Here is a 24,913-nt window from a genome sequence, read left to right as displayed (position 1 = left end):
ATTTTTCAATTCTCACAATTTCTCCATGAAATATAGAAAATTAAATGGGTGGAAAGAGAATTAATATTTTTTTCTCATTTCTCTGTTTGTGGCCTTAAACAAACAAGAGAAAGGGATTCGATTCCATTTCTCCCCATTGATTTCCCTCTGCCAAAAACAACCTAAAAAAAAGAATACGAACCTGAGACAGAGACTGGGCTGATTGACCATGGTCGATCTGGTAGCCACCAGCAACGCGGTTACGAGTTTGCTTCTCGATCGCATCCATGACGATTTAGTACCCACCATTGCTCACATATTGCAGGTTGGGGGAGGTTCATCATAGAGGGAAGGAAGAATGGGAAAAGGAGTTATGGTCACAGGTGGGCAGTGTGAGGGTCTACCCAGCAACAGTGTCTCAATCTCCGGTCGTCGAACAAGAACCAGACGTACAGAGAAAGTTGAGCAGAAGTTGGAGAGCAGATGTGGAGAAGTTATGGGAACAAGCGACCAAGATGCAAAGCTATCGGAGGATCGCACTGGAGATGCAAAGTTGGAGAGCAGATGTGGAGAAGTGAAGCGATGGAGGTTTGAGAATCGAGAGAGAAGAAAGAAAGAAAGGGGGTTTTCAGCGGGGAAGAACTAGGGTTTTCAGCCGGTGGAAACAAAGCGGGCTTTTTAATTTTTGGGATTTCATTTCCCCCTTGGATGAAACGTGCGTTTCATTAAAAATTATAAAACGACATAGTTAGACGACACACATTTAATTTAAGGTGCCCTCCGTGTTTTTTTATTAGACACTAATTTTTGGGTACGCAAAAATGTGTGTCTTCTATTCTTCATATTTTGGAAAACTGACATCAATTTTTAGGGCACGTGCATATGTGTGTCCTCTATCAGGGCGTGTCATTGATTGCGCGTCGTAAAAGGTCGTTTTTCTAGTAGTGACAAACCCTAGGGGTTTTGATTTCCTTGCTACGCGTATGGGTCCCGTGTTTCAGTAGTACGGGCCAATACTACCTTCCACACCTACCCACATTTGTCTCAAGTATCACCACAATGCCCTAACAATATTGTCAACATAGAAATGCGCTCAACCCTCACTTCCAGAGGAATATCAATTATCTCACATCTAGTCTCACCACTTCTCATGACTTACACATCCATGAAACTTACATTATCCCCTGCAGCGTTAGTGCATGCTAGCTACACATAACGCTGGACCCAATAGACTTTCAAATATCCAATCCTACCCGAAGGCCGAATCAACATTCTCAGGCGATAAGGTCTTTATTATGCATAGCCGTGGTGCATACACTAAACATCTACAATTATGATGTCAATTCCATATACAAGAAACCCTAGGCTAATAGGCATCATATAATCAGGCAAATCTACCATGCGATTCCATAAGATCCCTATCCTAGCACTAGCATGCTGTTCTAACATATCAAAATATCAAATAACTGTATGGTATTTTGGGGTTCACTTACAGGCTCCGACTGATCGTACCCTCTGCATCCTCCATCCTTTATTTTGAAAACCATTTTAGAATTTATTTCAAAAATTTCCTTGATTTGAGACTGGGTTCACACGTGTGTTTCCCCCAATTCACTCAAACCAAGGCTCTGATACCAACTTGTAATAGCCATAAAATTTTACGCCAAATTTAAACTTTTCAAGCATAAATAAAACCAGATAGTAACAGTTTACAAAACATTTTTATCAATATCCATCAGAGTGTCCCAAAACAAGATCATAAGGATTAGGAGCGGTACAGTCATGCCTTTGCCTTGCCATGAACTCCTCCTGAAGTACCTGAAACAATAAACTGCAAACTGTAAGCTCGAGGGCTTAGTGAATTACCCCCAAAATACCAAACCACGATGAAATACCAAATCTGTAACCACAAATCAACAACATGCATACTGGGCCATTGGCCTGACTGGACCGCCCTCTAGGGCCTACAACCTACTGAATCTACACCGAGCCTTTGGCATGACTGGACCGCCACGTGGGCCTACAGTCTCCCCGGACCGCTCATAGGGTATGTTGGCCTTCAGCACAAAGTAGGACCGCCTCAACCCAAATCAACAAGCAAATAACCATGTGCGCATACAAACATTTATTGCCATATACAAAACATCGAACATATCTATCTCCCTGATTACCACACATAGCAATCTCTCATAACTAGAGCACTGACCTAGCAAGTCACTAACATAGCAATCCCTACGGATCATAAGAACATAACAAATAGTCTATCCTGATTCTGATCTAACAGATCATATCTACATGTAGCATATCATAACGATAACAACTAAAGGGCCGACCTTGGTGCCTTAGACCCTATCGATATAATGAGAATAACTCACCTCGCAGATGTCGACTCGAAAGGTGAACTCCAACTCTCGGATCACTTGACATAGGCTCCACCACCTATTATCATAGTACAACATACTCATAAGTCCTTAACCTTTTAAGGTACTCCATAACCCACTAGTTAACCCCTGTTCAAAGTCAAAGTCCTCAGTCAAGTTCAACAGTTCATGTTGACCTCAACTCCTTGAGTACCCTCGGCTACTCACCGAGTTCCTTGAAGCACATTCCAACTTGCCAAGTCATCGGAGTGACTCGTCGAGTTCCTTCGATTCTCAATCAAAATTTAAGGCCACCCGTCGAGTTTCCTCCTTGCAAATCGACAGATACACACATACATATCCTGGAGAAAACTCATCCGACTTGTCGAGTTGTTCTTCAACTCGTCGCGTCTTATGGTAATCTTGATCGGACTCGCCGAGTTGTTATTCGAACTCGTCGAGTTCACAGCCATCTTCATGTGACTCGCCGAGTCAACCTTGCGACTTTCCGAGTCCATTCAGTCCTTTTTCCATACAGACTTGTTTTGAGCCATGCAGCGGCTCCAAATCACAGATCCAGGCTTCTAGGGCATGCTTATCATGTAAAGTTGCAAACTTTACGTGCATACATGGCTATAAAGGCTCTAAATGCCTATTTTAAGTTCTTAATGGAGCTTCATGCTCAATCATGACCAAAACTGTAACTTTATGCTTCTAGAATCCAAGGAGGGTCCAGATCTGAAGTTACAACCTCAGATCTAGCCCATAACTCATCTCACCAACTTAATATTCCACAAAACCCCTAAAACTCAACCAATAGAAGAGATCTACAAGGAAAAATGGCGATTTGGGTACCTCTAGAAGATGATAACTGAGATAATTTTTGATTCCCACACTCTACTTGCTCCAATATCCTTCTCCTCCAAGCCTTCTCCCTCCAAAATCCTATTTTCAAGCTTCACACACACAATGTGCACACACACACACACACACACACGTATTAGGGTTCTCAAGGACTCTCTAGAACTTTAAAGAGGCCCAAGGGAGGCTAAGGTTCCTTTAAATAGGGTGCAAAACCCCGGGATTTAGGGTTTCATCTACCAGCTCCTACTCACCGAGTCCCAATATGGACTCGTCGAGCAGGTCACTTAACTCGTGATCCCACCCCGTTGCTACTCGACGAGTAGTGCAACCAACTCGTCGAGTAGGGCCTAACCCAGAAAATCTTATTTAAAACAATACCTGAAAATCGAGGAGTTACACTTGGCGAGTCCATGCGTGTTTTCAGAAACCTCCTAAGGCCTCACTCGACTTGTCGAGTTAGCCTTTCACTTGACGGGTTACCACTGGTCATGAATCGCGGGACAACCCGACTCGACTCATCGATTCCCCATATGAACTCGGCGAGTTTCCTCCATGGCAACACTCAAATGACCTTCTAAGGCCAGATCTGCTTCTCTAACTTATAGATCTGACCTCCTAACACACAATAATCACGTAAAGGTTCAATCTTTAAGCTCATGCAACACTCATATGTCCTTATTTGATGAAATAGCTCATAAAATGGCAACCAAGGTCCACAACTCCAAAGGGACTGCATAAAGCTGGAAGGTTGGGACTCTCTGGACCTTTTAAGGTCCTGATCTAATGCTTATTCCACATTGGGACTTCATATACTCCATAATCCTTTGAAGACAAGGGTCAAGAAACCCTAGATTCATGTAATCTACACCATACAGAAAGAGAGGGCCGATTTGTTACCTCAAAGTGAAGCTCCTTGCTCCAAAATCTCAGAATGATAACCTCCTTTGGTCCTTCTTGCGGAAACCCTTCTTTTCCTTTGTAAAATTACACCAATAAAGCTCAAGATGGCTCCTCTCTCACTCTTTGAGCTCTCTGGTTCGTAGGGATCTCTCAAGGGTGAATGTGGCCACCAATGAAGGCCATAAGGACCGTTAAATATGTCACATACCCAAAGATTTAGGGTTTCTGTTTGGTCAAAAATATGGTTTATACTTTACTTTTCTAGAAAAATGTATTTTTAGGTCTTGGACCATAAACAACTTGGTGTTTACGACCGTATACGTGTTTACGGTTGTGTTTATGGCCGTAAACCCATTTACGGCCCATGTTCTCCTTGTATATATATATAGGTGTTAGGGGTTTGGAGTAGTTTGATGAACATAAGAGAGTTTACAGCCAATAGAGAGAGAGAGAAAAGAACAAGTGTGTGTGAATCTAATGTAAAGGAACTTCAATCATATCATCAATACATACAAGATTCATATTATTCTTCTTCTCCTTCTCTTCTATTTGATCTGACATCATCCGTTTGATTGGGATTCCGCACCATCAAACGGATCAGATTGATACACAAGAAGATTAGGGACTTACAATTGGTATCAGAACTTGGATTGTATCAGTCAATTTTGTCAGATGTGGAGCTTATCTGATCTTATTTTCAAAATATTTTTGCGTTTTTAGATAGATCTCTGAAAAATAAGGGGGGGGGGGTTGTTCTTCGCGTTTTTGATAAAAATGAGTTTCTGATCGAGTTTTGGAGCAAAAAGGGGCAAAAATCGCTGTTTTTTACGTAATCTTGAAGAGTTTATGGCCTTTGAAGGGTTTACGACCGGAGTTTACGGGCGGAAATTGTTTACAATCGCCAGAGTTTACGGCCGGCAGTTTACGACGACGGTTTACGGCGGCGATTGCGGCTCCGACGATTGCGGATCGGCGGTTTGCGGCCTCGGCTCGTTGGACGGCTTAGTGGTAGACGGCTCAGAATACGATTTGGAAGCAGTAGCGCACCTTCATAAAAAACGGAACGAAATTGAGGGTGACGGGGATCGAACGCGGGACCTCTAGATCAACAACACTCACGTCTTACCAACTCGGCCAGCAAGCCTTTTGTGTCATCTCTTCAAAATTTAAAACTTAACATGTTCTTATCGGTTCCTAATTTCGCAAATTGACATTTTTAACCCTAAAAATTAATTTCTTTCATTTTTAAATTACATTTTCAACCAAAATTTTAGCTTTTAATTTTTAAATTTCTAAATTGACTTTTACTTAAATTTTTGACTTTGACTTTTCAAGTTTGACTTTTCAAAATTTGACTTTTAAGGTTGACTTTTGAGGTTTATTGTCAAAGGACATTTTTAAATTTAAGTTTGACTTTTAAATTTGTGCTTTTAATGGCTTTTAAGGTCAACGAGGTAAATAAAGACATGAAGGAGAATCATCAAGATATGTTAAAACAAAAGTTCAACAGGTTCAATTATGTCCCTGGAGAAACCTTGGAAGCTTAGTTGCAGCGATTTACCACACTCACTTCTGAGATGAATATAGATGGGATCTTCTTAACTAAATCTAAGATAAACAAAAAGCTACTGAATACACTTCCGAAATCATGGGATATGAATGTAGCTGTTATTAAGAAGACAAAAGATCTCAATCATCTGAGTCTTGCTGATGTAATTGAAAAACTTGATTCTTTGAAGTGTGGAAAAACAATGATTTCTGAAAACATTCCGGTCACTAAAGTTACATGTACTCTAGCTTGTGAAACTATGGTTAAATTTCTTCGGGAACAAATTGATTTATTAAAAAGAGAAGTTGAGGACTTGAGATATGAAGGATATCAACTCAGGAAAGGACAAAAACCCCTGAAGGCTGAATTAGAAGCAAAAACCGAGGACTTTAGGAAACTTCAGGAAGACTACATTAATAAATGTGAAAACTATGACTATATCAAGAGACAGAATGCTGAGTTACTTACTGATCTTGATACATTAAAAGGGAAATTTGAAACTGCCAATTTTGAGTTTAAAAAGTTTGATGCATCAAGCGAGGTAGTTTCCAATATGATTGACCATTGCCTGCAGTTCAAACAAAACCAACAAAAGGGTTTAGGATACGATAATGTAACTCCTCCTTTCAATCACGCACATCAGTATCACCCTTTGACTAAAGAGGAGATTGCCAACGAACCATTCATGGTTTATGGCAAACCAACTGGATTTGTGTCAGGAGGAGTTATTAATGTTGAAGATACTAATGTTTCTACTTCATGTGAAGGTAAAGTAGCAGAAGATGAGAACAAGGAGAAAACCATTGAACAAACCAACATCTCCTTGAACTCTGAATCTGTTGCTTCGAACTCAGCTGCTTCTGGTTAACCTGCTGTTGATAAATACAGGACACCAATTTCAGTGAAACAGAGTGTCTGTTTTAACTGTGCGTGTGGGAAAAGCAAGAGACAAGGCATGGATACGCCACCAGCGGCAGGAAGAAACAATTTCACAGTTAAGAAAAAGACATGTTTTCACTGTGGAACACATGGACACATTGCCAGAAATTTTCCTAATCGCGCATACGTTCCCTACTATGCTCAAGGCTGGCAGAATGCGCCAAGAGGGAGATACTTCAAAAGAAACCCCTCAAGGTCACGCTTAGACCATGGTGACTGGAACGCGCAGAAGGCCAAGAATCCGAATCCCAACGACAAGAAGGAAATGCCTGCCAAAAAGCCAAATCCAAGAGATGCTCCAGTAAAACAAAGACCGGCTAAGTCAAAGTCATCTCAAAGATCGGCTTCAAGTTCCAAATCAAGTGTTGAGCCATCCATCAGATCGAAAAAGAAATGGGTTAAACCCAACTACAAATGGGTTCCAAAGGCTCAATCTCCGAAAGGTCGACCCAGTTTCAAAATGGACTTGATATGTCGTGGGAGAGAGTACCGTGCATGGATGACAAAGGTCGACCCAGTTTCAAAATGGACTGGGTTCCGAAGACCAACTGATCCTGCTCTGTGTCGGAGCAGCTATGGAGGCATATCATCAGACTTCGGTTTGTTGGTAGTGGCTGTTCCAGGCACATGATAAGTGACATCTCTCAATTGTACAACATTCAAACCTTTGTTTGAGAGGATGTGTCCTTTTGCAGGAAAGGAGGAAAGGAAGAGATCGATCATGGGGTTAGTGCTTAACGACATGAAGAATTTTCAAATCTTTTTTGAGATTATGCATGCTGTTCTCAGACCTTCTGGATGCAAATTCAATCGGTGAATTACGGTTTGCGTTTTCTTCTCTATACTCCTGAGTTTATCTTACTCTGATTCGTTTTAAAGACAATTTTTCATTTTCTTAATAGTTTTTTGTTAGCAGTTATTATTTGGAAATGAAATTAGCAAGTGATAACGGGCAATCTGAATTTGCGTAACGTACCTAAGTTGAACTGTGAATGCTCTATGCTCGATGCGCTGGTAGGCACGAAAGATTTTAAATGGACTTGACTAGGGAGAGTTGAAATTAAGGAATTCAAGGACTTGACAAATATTGAACTAGTTAGATCCGTTTAGCCTGACAATACGACACTCGGATAGGTTGAGCAGGGAGATATAAATGGGAATCTACTGGTCACACTAAAGAACCCATATCTAGAACTGTTGATTCACTTTTCCTCGATGTGCGGATTCTGTCCTTAATTTCGGTTTTGATGGGGTGACTGGGGAATTCCGATAAACTAGGTATGTAGAAGGTTATTTTCTTGCTTTCTGTCTGTTAGTCATATGTTGCCTCCTCTGCGTGATCGAGAGATCCGACTTGGACAGTAACATATGCAATTCTATCTTTCTGCATCTTCTTTCTATGCAATTCTTTCTATCTGTTAGCCATATATTGTCTCCTCTGCGTGACTCACAATCCGACCTGGTACACAGTATATGCACCATTCTTCTTCTCAATCCCCCTAAAACTTCAGTTAGTCACATGTTTCATCCTCTGTGTGATTGTAAGAGATCTGACCTGGGTGTATAGCATATGCATTCTAAATCTATCTTCTCTCTTAATAATTGTCTGCTCACCCGGTGTAAGGAGTATTCTGGAAATTCTTGATTACTGGAGCATATCAGGAAGCGGGAAACATGTTCTGGTACAATTAAAATTGAACACATACAGATTATCTGTAGATCTCGCTGCTCAATTTAGGTGGACAACAATATCCCTGGTAGTCATCAGTTGAATGGTCCCTAGGAAATATATCTAAGAATATAGGATCAAAATGTCTTGTCATTATTAGTCTGTTCAAAATTGTCATAAATTTTTCATGTTTAAGTGGACCACAATACCGACGATTGATCAGACATATACATGAAGATAAAGGTACCGACAAGTAGACTAAGGTTGTACCATAAATTTGATCCCAAATATTTTTTCTTTTTGTTAAATTTCTTCATAGTTTTCCTCTATGCAAAAATTTAGGGGGAGAATTAAAAAAATAATAATTAAAAAAAAAATTCAAAAATCAAACAAAAATCAGAAAATTCAAAATCAAAAATATTGTTATTTTTGTTTTACTTTTTGTTCAGAAAATATCAAAAATCCAAAAATATGTTTGTTTCTGTTTTAATTTGTGTGCTAAGTTTTCTTTTATTTTTGTTTTGTCTTGAAAAGTGAATCCAGGTGTAGATGAGACTCATGGAGACTGTATCGAAGATTTCTGAGCCACGACTTCATCCGTGATCATCGAAGAATTTTCATTCGAAGGAGCAAGAAATGAAGATTATTATTTCGATATTCAATCTTTCAACCCCAGAAGCAAGGTGAAGCTGAAATTGAAGATTATGTGACAGATTGCATTGAATCCTCCTCAATCAGTATGCTGCTATCTTGAACCTGCTAAAGTGATCCAGAAGATTTGTTCTCTCTGATGTTCTCTCTGAAGATTCTCAAGCTAAAAGCACTATCTTTCCAGAATCAGTACATCAAGCTTACTCACCTAATGTGCGTTTAAAGTCAAATTTTTGAAGAAAAGCCTAACTGCTCAAGATGAAGTCATTCATTGAAGATTCATATGTTCATCTTGATGCTGTGTAGAATTTTAAGATTAATGCTGAAGCCAAACTCTCGATGAAGATTGACAAGAAAAGCCAACTACGTTTTAAGGGGAGCTTGTTGGGTCAATTAAGAAAATAAAGTTATAAACCAAGGGGGAGATTCTTGGGTCAAAAATATGGTTTATACTTTACTTTTCTTGGAAAATGTATTTTTATGTCTTGGACCGTAAACAACTTGGTGTTTATGGCCGTATACGTGTTTACGGTTGTGTTTACGGCTGTAAACAAGTTTACGACCGTAAACCCATTTACGGCCCATGTTCTCCTTGTATATATATAGGTGTTAGGGGTGAGGAGTAGTTTGATGAACAAAAGAGAGTTTACGGCCATTAGAGAGAGAGAGATAGAGAGAGAGAAGAACAAGTGTGTGTTAGTGTGTATGAATCTCATGTAAAGGAACTTCAATCATATCATCAATACATAGAAGATTCATATTATTCTTCTTCTCCTTCTCTTCTATTTGATATGACATCATCCGTTTGATTGGGATTCCGCACCATAACACAGATCTGATTGATACACAAGCAAATTAGGGACTTATAGTTTCTGTCCACAACACGGAATCATCGAGTCGACTCGCCGACTCGTCAAGTCCATTCATTAATCCGAGTCATCAATCGCAATCCTACTCGATGAGTCTAGGCATCAACTCGTCGAGTCCCTTTTCCTTAACTTAAAATAAATAATTAAAATATGATGCCTGGAAATCCGGATGTTACAGTTCTCCCCCACTAGAATTAGAATTTGTCCTTGAAGTCTCTCTCTACAAACAACTCTGGATGCTGCTCCCGCATCTCCAACTCCGGCTCCTAAGTCAGCTTGAACCCTCTCCGATCTTGCCACTGGACCTGAACAATGGGCACCTCCTTGTTCCTCAGAACCTTGATCTTTCGATCCAGGATCAGGATAGGTCTCTCAACATAATTCAGGCTCGCATCCACCTAAATATCCTCTAGCGGTACTACTTCCGTCTCATCAGCTAAACACATCCTTAACTGAGATACGTGGAAGGTATCATGTATCTGGCTCAACTCCGCAGGTAGCTCCAAACGATATGCTACCTTGCCCACACTCGCGGTCACCCTAAAAGGACCAATGTACCGGGGCCCCAGCTTGCCCCTCTTCTTGAATTGGATCACTCCTTTCCAAGGAGATACCTTCAAGAGTATGAAGTCTCCAACTTGGAACTTAAGCTCAGATCATCGTCTATCCACATAAATCTTCTGGCGACTTTGGGCTGTCAACAACCTCTGTCTGACCTATTGTATCTGCTCAGTCGTCTGAAGCACTATCTCAGTGCTACCTATCACTCGCTGTCCTACCTCTCCTCAGCAGATGGGTGTCCGACACCTACTCCCATATAAAAGCTCAAAGGGAGGCATACCAATACTCGCATGGTGGCTGTTGTTGTAGGAAAACTCAGCCAAAGGTAGGTACGTATCCCAACTTCCACCGAAGTCCAAAACACATGCCTGAAGCATGTCCTCGAGCGTCTGAATCATACGCTCACTCTATCCACCCGTATGTGGGTGGTATGCAGTATTGAAGTGCAATCTCGTACCCAACTCCTCATGAAACTTCTTCCAGAACCTGGAAGTGAAACGTACATCTCGTTCTGACACAATCGAGATCGGAACCCCATGTCGCGACACCACCTCCCTCACATATAACTCTGCCAGCCTCTCAGCAAAAGAGCTCTCACTGATAGCAAGGAAGTGAGCACTTTTCGTCAGCCGATCCACGATCACCCAAATTGCATCAACACCCCTCGCAGTCCTTGGCAATTTGGTGATGAAATCCATAGAAATCTGTTCCCACTTCCATTGGGGAACCTCCAATGGCTGCAACTTGCCATGCGGACACTGGTTCTCGGCCTTAACCCGGTGACACGTCAAGCACCTCTCTACAATCGACACAACATCCCTCTTCATATAGGGCCACCAATAATATCTCTTTAGGTCCAAATACATCTTAGTGGCCCTGGGATGGATCAAGAACCTCGATCTGTGCGCCTCCTCCATCAATATGCTACGTGCCCCGCCCATAAATGGCACCCAAAATCTGACCGTGAAACGTCATAAGCCCTCGGCTATCGGCAATGAACTCGGATACCTGCCCAATCACCCGCTCTCTCTTGCGGTTCTCTGGGCTCACCGCCTCTGTTTGGGCCTCTCGGATGGTATCCAATACCGGAGTCATCACCGTCATCCTCATGCATATATATTGAATCGGGGCACTCTCCGCTCTGCGGCTCAGAGCATCGGCTACTACGTTAGCCTTGCCAGGGTGGTACATGATCTCACAATCATAATCCTTTACTACATCCAACCATCCCCTTTGTCGCATGTTCAAGTTGGGCTGATCCATCAGATACTTCAAACTCTTGTGGTCCGTGTATATGGTACACCGAACCCTATACAAATAATGGCGCCATATCTTGAGGGCAAACACCACTGCCCCCAACTCCAAATCGTGGGTGGGATACCTCGCCTCATAAGGCTTCTGGTGCCTCGATGTGTATGCTATCACATGCCCTCTCTGCATAAGCACCGCTCCCAACCCTGATATAGACGCGTCATAGTACACCACAAAGTCCTTCATTCCCTCCGGAAGGGCTAACACCGGAGCTTTGCATAATCTCTGGCGAAGAGTCTCAAACGAGGTCTGCTGCTCGGGACCCAAGTAGAAGCAACGCCCTTCTGGGTCAATCGGGTGAGGGGAACGACAATCTTGGAGAAATCCTTGATACATCTCCGGTAGTAGCTAGACAACCCGAAAAAACTCATGATCTCAGTGGGGGATCTCGGCACCTCCCAACTCATAACAGCCTCAATCTTGGCCGGATCAACCATTATCCCATTCTGGTTAACAAGGTGTCCCTAGAACTTGACCTCTCGTAACCAGAAATCGCACTTGGAGAACTTGGTGTAAAGCCTCTCCGATCTCAATACTCCGAGGATCTCCCTTAGATGTTCCTCATTCTGCTCTCTAGATCTCGAATACACCAGAGTCATCACTGTCATCCAACATTGGCCTACATACTATGTTCTGAGATCCATGAACGCTGCTGGTGCATTGGTGAGCCTAAAAGGCATCACCACGGACTCATAATGCCCATAACGAGTCCTAAACGCCGTCTTCTAGATATCCTCATCCTGCACTCTCATCTGATGATATCCAGACCTCAATTCTATCTTAGAGAACCAAGACGCTCCCAAAAACTGATCGAACAGATCGTCGATCCTCGTTAATAGATAACAGTTCCTGACTGTCAACTTGTTCAACTGCCGGTAATCAATGCACATCCGGTGTGAACCATCCTTTTTCTTGACAAAAAGGATCGGCGCTCCCCACGACGAGCTACCCGGTCAAATAAACCCCTTCCCCAACAACTCCTGAATCTGCGAGGACAACTCCTGGATCTCTGGCGGCGCAAGGTGATAGGGTGCCTTGGCAATGGGCGCCACTACCGGAACCAAATCGATGTGAAACTCCACCCACCTCTCGGGAGGCACACCTGGCAACTCCTCAGGGAAAACATCCGGGAGCTCCCGCACTATCGGCACCTCACCGACCGAACTCGGCCTCTCTGCGGCCACTCGTGTATCCATCACACAGGCTACAAACCCACTGCCGCCTTGTTGCAGACTTTGCCTCGCTCTGGCAGCCGAGCAAAATGCTGACTCACATTGAGTACCCTCGCCATATACTGTCAGCACTCCCCCACTAGGGTCTCGTATCGTCACCATCTAATGCTCGCAATCTATAACATCCCCAAATCGGCTCAGCCAATCGATGCCCACAATGACGCAAACGTCCCCCATCTCAATCAGGACCAAATCTATCGAGAACTCAACACCGAAGATCTTGAGTACACATCCTCGAATCACATCAGTAGCATACACCGCTCGCTCGTCGGCTATGGAAACTCATAGAGGTAGACTCAATGCCTTTCGTCGGATACTGATGTGCTGACTAAACGCTATAGACACGAAAGATCGACTTGCACCTGAGTCAAACAACACCAAAGTAGGTACATAACTCACAAGAAAAGTACCTACGCATACCATAATATAAGCACAATGTAACATCCCAAAATTCAAGGCCAAAAATTTCATTTTTTTAAATAGGTTACTATAAAACCAAAAGTATAAGAAAGCATCCATAATATCATGTCATGTCAAAACCAAAGTAGAAATAACCAAAACATGTTATCATAACCAACATCAGAGTGTAATCCCAAAGATCTCATGTACGGAAAACCATAGTGTGATGTGCTGCGATCGAGCCAGCTCCCTTCCTTTGAAAATAAAGTACCTGAAACCAAAAATGAAAACCTTAAGCACAAAGCTTAGTGAGTCCCCCATCAGACCACATAATGCCTATCCCTCGGTATCTTTCAAACGGTATCTGTTTGGCATAACTGGGAGCTGGACTCCCCTTCAGTATCTTTCAACCGGTACTCGGGAACTAACCCCCCCTTCGGTATCTTTCAATCGGTAACCGGGAGCTAACCTCCCCTTTGGTATCTTTCAACCGGTACTCGCGAACTAACCTCCCCTTCGGTATCTTTCAACCGGTAACCAGGAGCAAACCTCCCCTTCGTTATCTTTCAACCGGTATCCGGGGACTATTTCACCCCTATCAATATAACATAACAACAAGTCATAAACATATTGGTTCCATGATAACATAACATAAACATACTGAATCACATAATGGCATATCATAACCATATTGGTCGCATAATATCATATCATAAAGATATAAATCACATAATGGCATATCATAACCATACAGGTCACATAATAACATATCATAAACATACTGCTAGGCATGCATGGGTTCTGTCCACCCCTTCGGTATCTTTCAACCGATAACCGTCTTCGGTATCTTTCAACCATTAACTGGGGACTACTGCACCCCTACTACTACTAACGCATATCTCATAGCATCCCAGCACAATAAGCATATCAAATAATTTCAACCAGATAACTATCACAAAGACAATCATCTCAATCATAATCACCTAGTAGTGGGCCGACATTGGTGCCTTAGACCCACTCATAATGGAAGGTAACTCACATCATACTACTGAACTCCTGTAGACTCAACCCCACATTGCTGAAAGTCCCGCAGACTCAACCCCAACTGCTAGATGATAGATTCTCGAACTGTCAACACCAAAATAATGTTACAATACATAATCATAAGTACATACTTTGGATAATTACTACATTACCCCAAAATTGGCTTTATGCAAGCCCAAGGCCCAATCCATAGGCCCAAAGTCAACTAGGACATCAAAGCCCAACATTTGGCCTAATTTTCCAAATTGGGCTCAAGCCTATACATGACCTTATTCTAAGGCCCAACATCATATATAATCATTAAGGCCCAGACCATGGCCCATTTATGGCCAATTTGGGCCTAACTCCTCATATGGGCCTTACCTCAAAGCCCATTAATTATTCTAGCCCAATTGCTAGACTTTGGATGGCCCAATAATAATTCAATCATCAAGGCCCAATGATAAACCCAAGTGAAATTAGGGTTTCACATAAAATGATGATTAGGGTTAAGTTTCCTACTTAACCCATTAAGGACTTTATCCATTAAGTCCACTATGATGGGTTTTGGCCATAAGAACATCCTATGTACTCATACAAACCTTAATATTTGGATCTAGGTTTCTCTATTGTACATGCAAGTTATCCAAGACTATAAACCCTAGATCTAGCATATGATAATCAATATAACATATAATTAGGGTTTAGATCATACCTTGATTGTTATGTAGCAATAACAATCCCAAATCCTTCTTGTATTGACTTTAGAAAGCTTAGAGTCACAAAGGTCACTCCTCTAATGGTTCACAAACACCAAGAGCAAGAGGATGCAGAGCAGAGAGGATGGAGGTTGCCCTAAAATGTGTGAAAACCTAGAAGGATGCTTAGCCATGTTTTTGGGTCATAAGGGATGTATATATAGTTAGGCTATTAGGGTTATCTAACAAGGAAACCCTAATTTGGATGCTTAAGCCCTAAGCAACCCATGGATCCCTTTCCTTAACGCCTTGGACGATTTCCTTATGGGTTTCCCCATAGAATTCATCCACTCCTTAATATAAGGCAATCCATGGCCCAAATTGCAATTACCTTATAATTACAATTCCAGTCCCTTAAGTTTTATTAATCTCTTTTAGTCACAAAACTAATTACCAATTAATTATATACTAATATTAATTAAACAATATGATTTCTCCTTTAATATATTATTCTCATAATATATTAATAAATCATATTTAATCCTTTGTCTCCATAATTCATCCTATCAAGTTGCTTTGGTGAAGGCAACCCAAAAGGACCATGCACCATCGGGTCAAGTACATACTAAAATAGTTATGGACTTAGACACTAATCCAACAGTCTCCCACTTGGATAAGTCTAATAACTATTATGCGTATGACTTTAGATCCTGATATGCAATCGTAGCTTTCCAAAGCCGTTGTCAACTCTGATCCTATCAGATACGTGTGTCCTTAGATAAGGGATCATATATTCCTCCATTCTAGATATCGTATAAGACATGATTTCAAATCATTCTCTTTGTACTATTTCTCGAATTCCCATTTATGACGACTGACTAATTGAACAAATCAAATTAGCCCTAGCCCGGCCGAGCATTTACGTTTGTCATCACTAAATCATCGATGGGCCCAAAGATATCGCTTTTATCCTGCTTTGGATAAAAGGAACGGATAAACTTCGATACAATGCTTGCTTACACTCACTCACCGAATCACACACAACAATATGTTTTATGACACCAAGTTACTAGTGCGTTTACATATTATCAATGTGCAACCGATTTACAACTCACACATCTCGGTTTCAAGAATATAAGATGTTATCGTCTCACCAATCACTCGTGATACAATTCATAGAGTGATCCAAGTGAGCGTGGGTTTAATCCAATGCTCAAATCATATTCATAAGCACTCATGAACGTTGCAGCAAACATTTGCTTATGTCTAATACTCTTTTAGACAATCCACACACCAATTCACGACAGTCTTCATTCATACCTACTTCCAACATATGAACGACTGTGGCCCGTTCGAATAATTTGACTGTTCTTAACCAATTAAATTATTCAGGAAGTCAAAACATGCAAAGTGAAACACAAGAATAATACTAATCCCATATGGCCTCAAACCTTTGAGCATAAATAAAACACCTTTTATTTATCACCATATCGATTACTCATTATTTGTCGTTTTGGGTAATCAACTTCTTACTTGAATTATTACACTTGTCCTATGCTCTTAGCATGCACACAATGTTTACCTATGGTTCTTACTTTGTGAAATAGATCAAATTGAACACATTTCCAATCATTCTCATTTCACAACTCCAAATCCTTTTTCATAAGGGTAAGAGTATCAAATTCTTGCCACTTATAAAATATATTAGATTCTAACATTTTATGTAACGACCCTTTCGTAATGTCATAGCACAAAAGTCACAATGACTATTGCCAATGAAATTACAAAGTCCTCTATCGGAGATTGTTACAATACAATTTCTTAGATATAATGTCTCTCACTCAAAGTACATTCCTTTGAACATCCTATTGCATAAAAGTTTCTAATCTAGTAATAGATTTTCAATATTCAATTCCCAATATGGACACGTTTCCATATTTTCCATATGACAACTCATTCTTAATAGAATCTTATCTATTCATAATAATGTTGATATGGTCCATCCAATATGGAAACATTTCCATATCTTTCAATACTATACTTCCAACTACTCACAAGCGACCAATCCGCGGTGGACTTTGGATTGTCCTTTGATAGTTGTTTAATTATCTTAGTCAAAACCGATTCTTGTCCTTTTTCCCTCTAAATGCGCTAGACATTTGGAAAATTTTAGAATGGTCAAATATTATAGCATTTTCAATCGATCCAATACCCGAAGCGTATGGGACACGATGCAAAATGTCTTACATAAAGATTTGATACTTCATCAATCTTCTGCCATAATGTTTTATTTGCTATGTTCTCAAAATTCGAATTGTGAAGAGGAATGTCGTAATCATAATCGAAATGTTAAGAACACAATATGTTTCTTTGACTAAGTTATTAACATTCCACAACCTAAGCCTTTAGATTTGAAATGAAGCATAATATTCTCTCCCTTAATTATAGCAAAACAACTATTCCATCCTTACAACTTTGCAAAGAATGACTCTTGTTTTCTATAATTAATATTGCCAACTTGCAATACTTTCCTTAATAATCATACAATCATAACATTTATGCTCCCACTATCATGATGATTATTATAAACATAACACTTATGCTCCCACTAGCTTTGACATGTATTCAGAAACAACTTAACTTTCAGAAAAACATTGCTTATTAAATTTCTTAAGTTCATGTTTCTAATACTTAGTGCTTTGATAATCTTTTATCAAGGCTTCTTGAACTTATACACCTTTGCCTTAGATAGTTCATATGTGTGTCTAAACAATTGCCAAACCTCACAATTCAAATTATGGAAAGGGATACCGTAACCATAATCGAATTTGAGAATGCAATTTTACAATCACTATCTTCTTAAAATCTTTCTTAGTGAAAGTATTTCCTCACAATCATTTTCATGAAGGAGGAAATGTTATGACACTTAGATTTAAACGGTGTATTTGTTCCTATCCATGTGACTTTGTTAAAACCAAAGTTTACGACAAATTCAAACTCATATGGACCAAACTTTCTTAATCTTGATTTCTTGCCTTATGGTAGCACAGTTGCCCACCATGTCTTCCAAGTAGTTAAGCAGCTCATCCTTTCCTATCAATGTACCTTTCATTGATTAAGGTGTCTTGTCTTTTATGCGTTCAAAATGAGAAATCATAGAGCTCACATGCATAATTAACTCAGTTGGAACAACACAGAAACATAATAATGTCAACACGATAGGTTGTAAACCTCAAATCGTGTGCTAGTGATGATCGATAAGGTCTATTTTGATTTGTTCTTGAAACCTTTCAAGACCATTAAGACTCCCACTGACTCCTTGACATATAAGATTCTTTTGTCAATAACCATTTCTTGACAAACAAAAATTCAAGAGTGAGTGTAGCTTTTATCAAAACATTTCATAAATTGGTCCTAGTTGGTCTTTGTCTTATCCAATACATCACAACTTTCCACATTTGATGAACGTTATAAACCTTCTTAATACTTATCACTCAATTTCACAATCTTAACTTTAAGATTTGTTATTGGAACGAAGTATGATTGACTTCTTGATTTAACCATTTCTTCAATCCTTGATTCCTCTTCTTAGACATACAATTGTACTAAGACTCACTTAGAGGATCAATTGAGATATGGTTCTTTAATCATTAAGACCTATCATAAAGCATAAAAGCTACTCTCCCTTCTTCTTTGAATGGAGAAACCTTTATCTTTCTGCCTATTTGATTCTTCTTATTCGTTTTGCTATTGATTTAAACCTTTTTAATCAATTCTGAATCACAGTTAATCTTATAAGTATAATCATATTTACTAAACTTTTAGTAAATCACGACGAATATCTTTGTTACTCTTATGGTGGACTTTGATCAACACACAACTTTGTGTATTCGATCTCCTAGTCCTTCACTTGACACTTTGTCAATGAATTAGTCTAATTTCCAAATATGAAATTTCTCATTCATCGTGCAACCAAGTGGCATGATTCCAAGTTTCTGTCCAATTGAAACTTGGGTGATGAGAAACTCTCCCTATTTGGTAAATTCTCGACTTTCCATAAACATCATAAACAAGAATCATATCCACTTGTTCTAGAATATGCAAACATCAATTTTCATAGCGATTTCATTGCAAGGAAATAAACAAATAAATAAATAAGTCAAACCAAAATTTATTTTATTTATAAAAGCAGCGGAAAAAATTTGTCCTTACAATGCAATTCATTGAAAAACTATGCTAATACATCTTTCTTAGCAATCTAATTCTAACTCTAAGTAGTAGCTCAAGAATCTAATCTCCGAGAAATGCGATCGAAATCCATTGCTTCACGGTTAGATTCTGCTCACTTCTTCCCTTAAGCTTCCTCTCTTTTCTTCGATCCTACAAAACATCAATTGTAATCTTATCACATTATGTATTAAGAATCTAGAATAGGAGCTTAAAAGAGTTAGTTAATAGATTTTACCAAAAGCAGAGCCATACGTTTTGACTCTCCCATCTCTTAGATCTCTTAGGTAAATAGGGCAGCTTCGTCTCCAATGCCTTTTTCTCTTGGCAATAAAAGCAAATTGACTCTTTTGGAACATGACATGAAACTACTTCAGACATTTCCTTTCTCTTATGATCAAACTTTTTGATCATAGCATGTCTTTCGTTGCCATTGTCTATATCCATAGAGGTCTTGAAGGCAGATTCACCAATCAACCTTGCTTTTCTATTGCGCAAACCATTGCTGATTCAACATCAATAAGCATATAGGTGACATCTATAAGGGTCACGTCATGGTTCATCATATAGTACTCTCTTACGAACTCACTATATGAGTTAGGAATTGACTGAAGAACCCAATCAACAGCCATTTCCTCACAGACAACGGATCTCAACATTCTTAACCTATCAATGTGTGACTTCATCCCTAGGACATGTGCACACACCGACTTACCTTCTTTATGTTTACTTGCCAAAAGGGCTTGAGTGAGTTTGAACTTTTCAAGCCTTCGAACTTGTGGGTTAGGGAGAACAATTGGAGGAGGTGGAGGAAGTGAATCATGATTTCTTGTTCCTCGGTCGAATCGTGGAATACTATCTTCATGTGGAATGCTTATTCCACGGGATATGGGAAGACCATAGTTATCGAACTTTGACATCTATAAAACGGGAGAAAACGAATTCAAGTTAGTTGATTGATTGAGTCCTTAGTAAATCACCCAAATGAGATACTAAGGATAGGACCAAACACAATATTCTACAACTCGGGATAGGGATGCCGTAACCCAAATTGCAGAACATTTGAAGGTAAGTGAATGACGATTCACTAATTTCCACCATGAAAAACGAAAAAGAAATTTAAGTTTTAAATCTATGAAAACTCCTAGATCCTATGAGATTCATTTAACATTTCAATGGCATGTTTAAATCTCGATATGCTCCTCTTGTTTGTGACTGGGATGCCGAGGATCACAAAGCGGGTGTGAATAACCATGCAAACTTACATGGTGCCCTCACATGTTACAGTCACCTATTCGATGTGCTGGTAAACCACACACGCTCCACCAAACTAAGACAAACATTGAGTCACCCTTTGCTACCTTTGCTTAGAACCATTTAGTGTGCCGGTAAACCACACACGCTCCACTAACGTCTTCGCAAGGGCACAAAGTGTAATTTCATGGAATTGCATCAATTCACTTTTGCCTAAGTAACTAAGATTGGGAATTTGTAAAACATTTAGTTACTTTTGTAATTCATTATACTTATAATGGAAGGTTTTGTCCTATCCTACCAGTTCGGCTAACGACCCTCCACTAGTCAGGAGTGCGGTGGGTAAGAGTGGATATCCATTCAATCGCCACTTTATAGGCAATTTCCTTAAACACCCCTTATAGACCAGCTTCATGAATGAGGCCTACTAACGGTAAGACTGACTTTTACTCATACATATATATAATGTTAGACTTTTGATGTTATATATAGTATATGGTATATTTTACACTTTTAAAATACTAGGTGGTCAAATTTAATAATTATACCTTTAATTCAATTAAATTGTAAACCAAAACTTTTATGGATTTATTAAACCTCTTTTAATTATACACCTTAATTAATTAATAAAACCATAAGGGTGTGATTTGAACTTTTCAAAAACAATACTAGGGTTTTAGAATTTAACATTCCTAAAAACCATTAATCAACTTTTAAATTCCAAAACTTGAGGGCAAGTTTTGAAACATTTCAAAACATTAGGGTTTAGAATTTAAATATACATCAAAATTAAACAATTAATCAAAATTTAAATTCCAAAACTTGAGGGCTAGTTTTGAAACCTTTTTCAAAACATTAGGGTTTCAACTATTTAAATTTCAAAACAACAAAACTTTTGAGGTCAAATTTAAACTATAAAACCTAAAGGGGAAAATGTGAAACTTCTCATAATACAAGGATCAAATAACAAATAATCTTAATTAACAATTAATCACATAATTATCCATATTTGATTTATTTAATGATTTCTTGCAAATCAATTTACCAATTTAATCAAAATAATTAATCAATTATCACATAAGGAAACAAATATTTTATTAATTGATAAATATCTTCAATTAGATCAAGAATATAGTCATATATATCAAAAAATAGGATTTATATTGATCTAATATGATAAGGCAAGTATCCTCAAGCAAAAACAACAAGAAATCCCGGTTTTCCCTCATTATGACCAGCCGACTCGTCGAGTCAGGCATGGACTCGTCGAGTTTGCATGAACTCGGCGAGTTCATCTAAAAAACTCGGCGAGTTCAGCCCCCAGAAACACAAAAATCGAATTTTTTCAACATACAAAGCATCAATACAATAGAAACCAATCTAGGCTCTGATACCACTGATGGGTTTTGGCCATAAGAACATCCTATGTGCTCATACAAACCCTAATGCTTGGATCTAGGTTTCTCTATTGTAAACGCAAGTTATCCAAGACTATAAACCCTAAATCTAGCATATGATAATCAATAAAACATATAATTAGGGTTTAGATCATACCTTGATTGTTATGTAGCAATAACAATCCCAAATGCTTCTTGTATTGACTTTAGAAAGCTTAGAGTCACAAATGTCACTCCTCTAATGGTTCACAAACACCAAGAGCAAGAGGATGAAGAAGAGAGAGGATGGAGGCTGCCCTAAAACGTGTGAAACCCTAGAAGGATGCTTAGCCACGTTTTTGGGTCATAAGGGATGTATATATAGTTAGGCTATTAGGGTTATCTAACAAGGAAACCCTAATTTGGATGCTTAAGCCCTAAGCAACCCATGGATCCCTTTCCTTAACGCCTTGGACGATTTCCTTATGGGTTTCCCCATAGAATTCGTCCACTCCTTAATATAAGGCAATCCGTGGCCCAAATTGCAATTATTTTACAATTACAATTCCAGTCCCTTAAGTTTAATTAATCTCTTTTTGTCACAAAACTAATTACCAATTAATTATTGACTAATATTAATTAAACAATATGATTTCTCCTTTAATATATTATTCTCATAATATATTAATAAATCGTATTTAATCCTTTCTCTCCATAATTCATCCTATCAAGTTGCTTTGGTGAAGGCAACCCAAAAGGACCATGCACCATCGGGTCAAGTACATACCAAAATAGTTATGGACTTAGACACTAATCCAACACAATAGTGCTTAGATTAATTTTTGCCAATGATTATTATTTAATATCTCCAGTTATTAAATAAGTCGCATGTGTCCCGATTATTAAATAATATCTCCAACCCAATTACTAGTCCACTTATCAATTTGTTTGGCTTTTAAGTCAATTAGGGCTTTATTAGGCTCACTAGAATACCATTAAGCCCATTAAGGTTTTCACTAAGCCCATTAGGCTTCATTGGACCCATTAGGGTTTACAAGCACCCTAAACGAATCAAACTCACAAGGCAAGCACACCGTTACCCGACACGGCGGCCGGTGGCGGCAGCCACCACCTAACGGTGGTGGGTTATAGTTTTTCTATTATTATTCCGGGCGATTAGGACAAAATTTACAACAATATCCACGCAACACATACAAAAAAATAACGCACACACCCACGCACACGGCCGCCCTGTGGCGACAAGCGGTGATCGGAGGCCGGCAGCAGCGACTTTCAGCGGTAATAGCTTTTGTTTTCGGCGGCAGCCACCATGGCCGGCTGCCATGGTGGTTCTCCATGACTTCCATTCGAAAACACCCCCTCCCTTTCACACAATCGTATAACAAAAACGAACCCTTATTTGCAAACACTGAAACACTCCACCACCCACAAGGCGGAAACACGTCGTCGGAAAGTGACAGAAAAAGCGATCAACGGGCAGTGGTTAGTGCTACCGGAGCCACAATAGTGAGAAGAAGAAAAGAAGTCACCTCCCCCGATGGAATAAAATACATAAACCTCCTCATCCACCAGCTTCGATTCGCGGCTTCTCCTCTCGTCACAAATGACAACAACAGCGACAACAATGTGGCAGGATTTGGCGGCGGCGGTCGCTAATGGAAGCGACGAAGCAACAGTGCCTGAGGGCTGCCCTCCCTGTGTCATGGGTCTTCGCTATTGCTGGTGGCAAGGATGACTTGATGATGCTTCGTAACCGGAGGACGAACGAGATCAATAGTGGCTCGGTGATCGGAGAAACAAGGGAGTAGGGTGGAGGCCGATGATGGGGGCATAAGGATGGAGCGGCGGCTGCTCCTTCTTAGGGTTAGGGTTACACACCCTTTAAATACCCGCCTCCATCTACAAGTTTTCCATAATGACAATAATGGTCCCTCCCGATAACATTTTCTTCAAACTCAATCCAATATTTACCATTTAAACCCCATCTTCTGAAATCCCTCACAAATAAGGTCGGAAAATTACCAATCAACCCTCTTTCTACAAAATCTCTTCAAAAGAAGTCTCATATGTTACCATTTAGTCCCCGCCTTCATTAATACTTACAAATTAAGCCCGGATTTTACTCTTTTATCCCCCAATCTCTTAAAGTGTGACAACTAGCTCTACGAGACCATCATTTGACATATAATTATTTATTTTAGGGCTTCTATGCATTCATCAATTTATTTATTTATTTAATAAATAAACGGGGTGTTACACACAATATCTAAAACTTAGCATATATAAATGAAAGAATACATACAAGCCACGACATTGGGCACTGCGCGGACCTCCTCCGCTGTCAAATGAAAGGCTCTCCCGCGAGCCTCCGGTGCCTCGGCCTTCACTGGCCGACCCTCAGTAGCTCGTGCAGCAGCAAGGGCAGATCCATGGGCTGATCAATGTTACAGCTGCCGGCACTCGGCCTTCCGGTGGCCCATCTGGTTGCATTGAAAGCAAACTATAAATCCCTTGGGGCAGTCCTTGGCTATATGCCCCTCCTCGCCACACTTGTAGCAAGCACCTGCTAGACACACTCCATCATGTCCCTTGCCGCACTTCCCACAAGTGCGGCCCTTCTGGCCTCCAGATCTCGTATCACCGGGCTTAGCCCGCTTGGCTGCCGGCTGAGACTATACCGGCCGCCTGTCCTTCCTCTGAGAATCGACCTCCTCCCTGGCCTGAGTCTCCAGCTCGATCTCCCTCTTCTGAGCATTTGCCTAGAGCTCGACAAATGTATGGTATGACGAGTTCGCCACGAACTCCCGAATGTCCCTCCTCAATATGCTCAGGTATCGACTCATGCGTGCCTGCTCAGACGACACGTGCTCAGGGCAAAACAACGCCCTCTCATGAAACATCCATGTAATCACATTCACGGACTCCGTCCCCTGCTTAAGGGACAAGAACTCATGCGCCAACCGTTCCCTCTCCACCAAGGAACATACTCGTCCTTGAACATGGTGGTGAACCTCTCCCAGGTCACCGCTAT

The sequence above is a fragment of the Lactuca serriola genome, chromosome 3 (genome assembly GCF_051521515.1).
Source record: "Lactuca serriola cultivar US96UC23 chromosome 3, Lser_US96UC23_V15, whole genome shotgun sequence".
Taxonomy (NCBI): domain Eukaryota; kingdom Viridiplantae; phylum Streptophyta; class Magnoliopsida; order Asterales; family Asteraceae; genus Lactuca; species Lactuca serriola.
The sequence above is the reverse complement of the archived record's forward strand: the minus strand, read 5'-3'. Positions refer to the sequence as shown.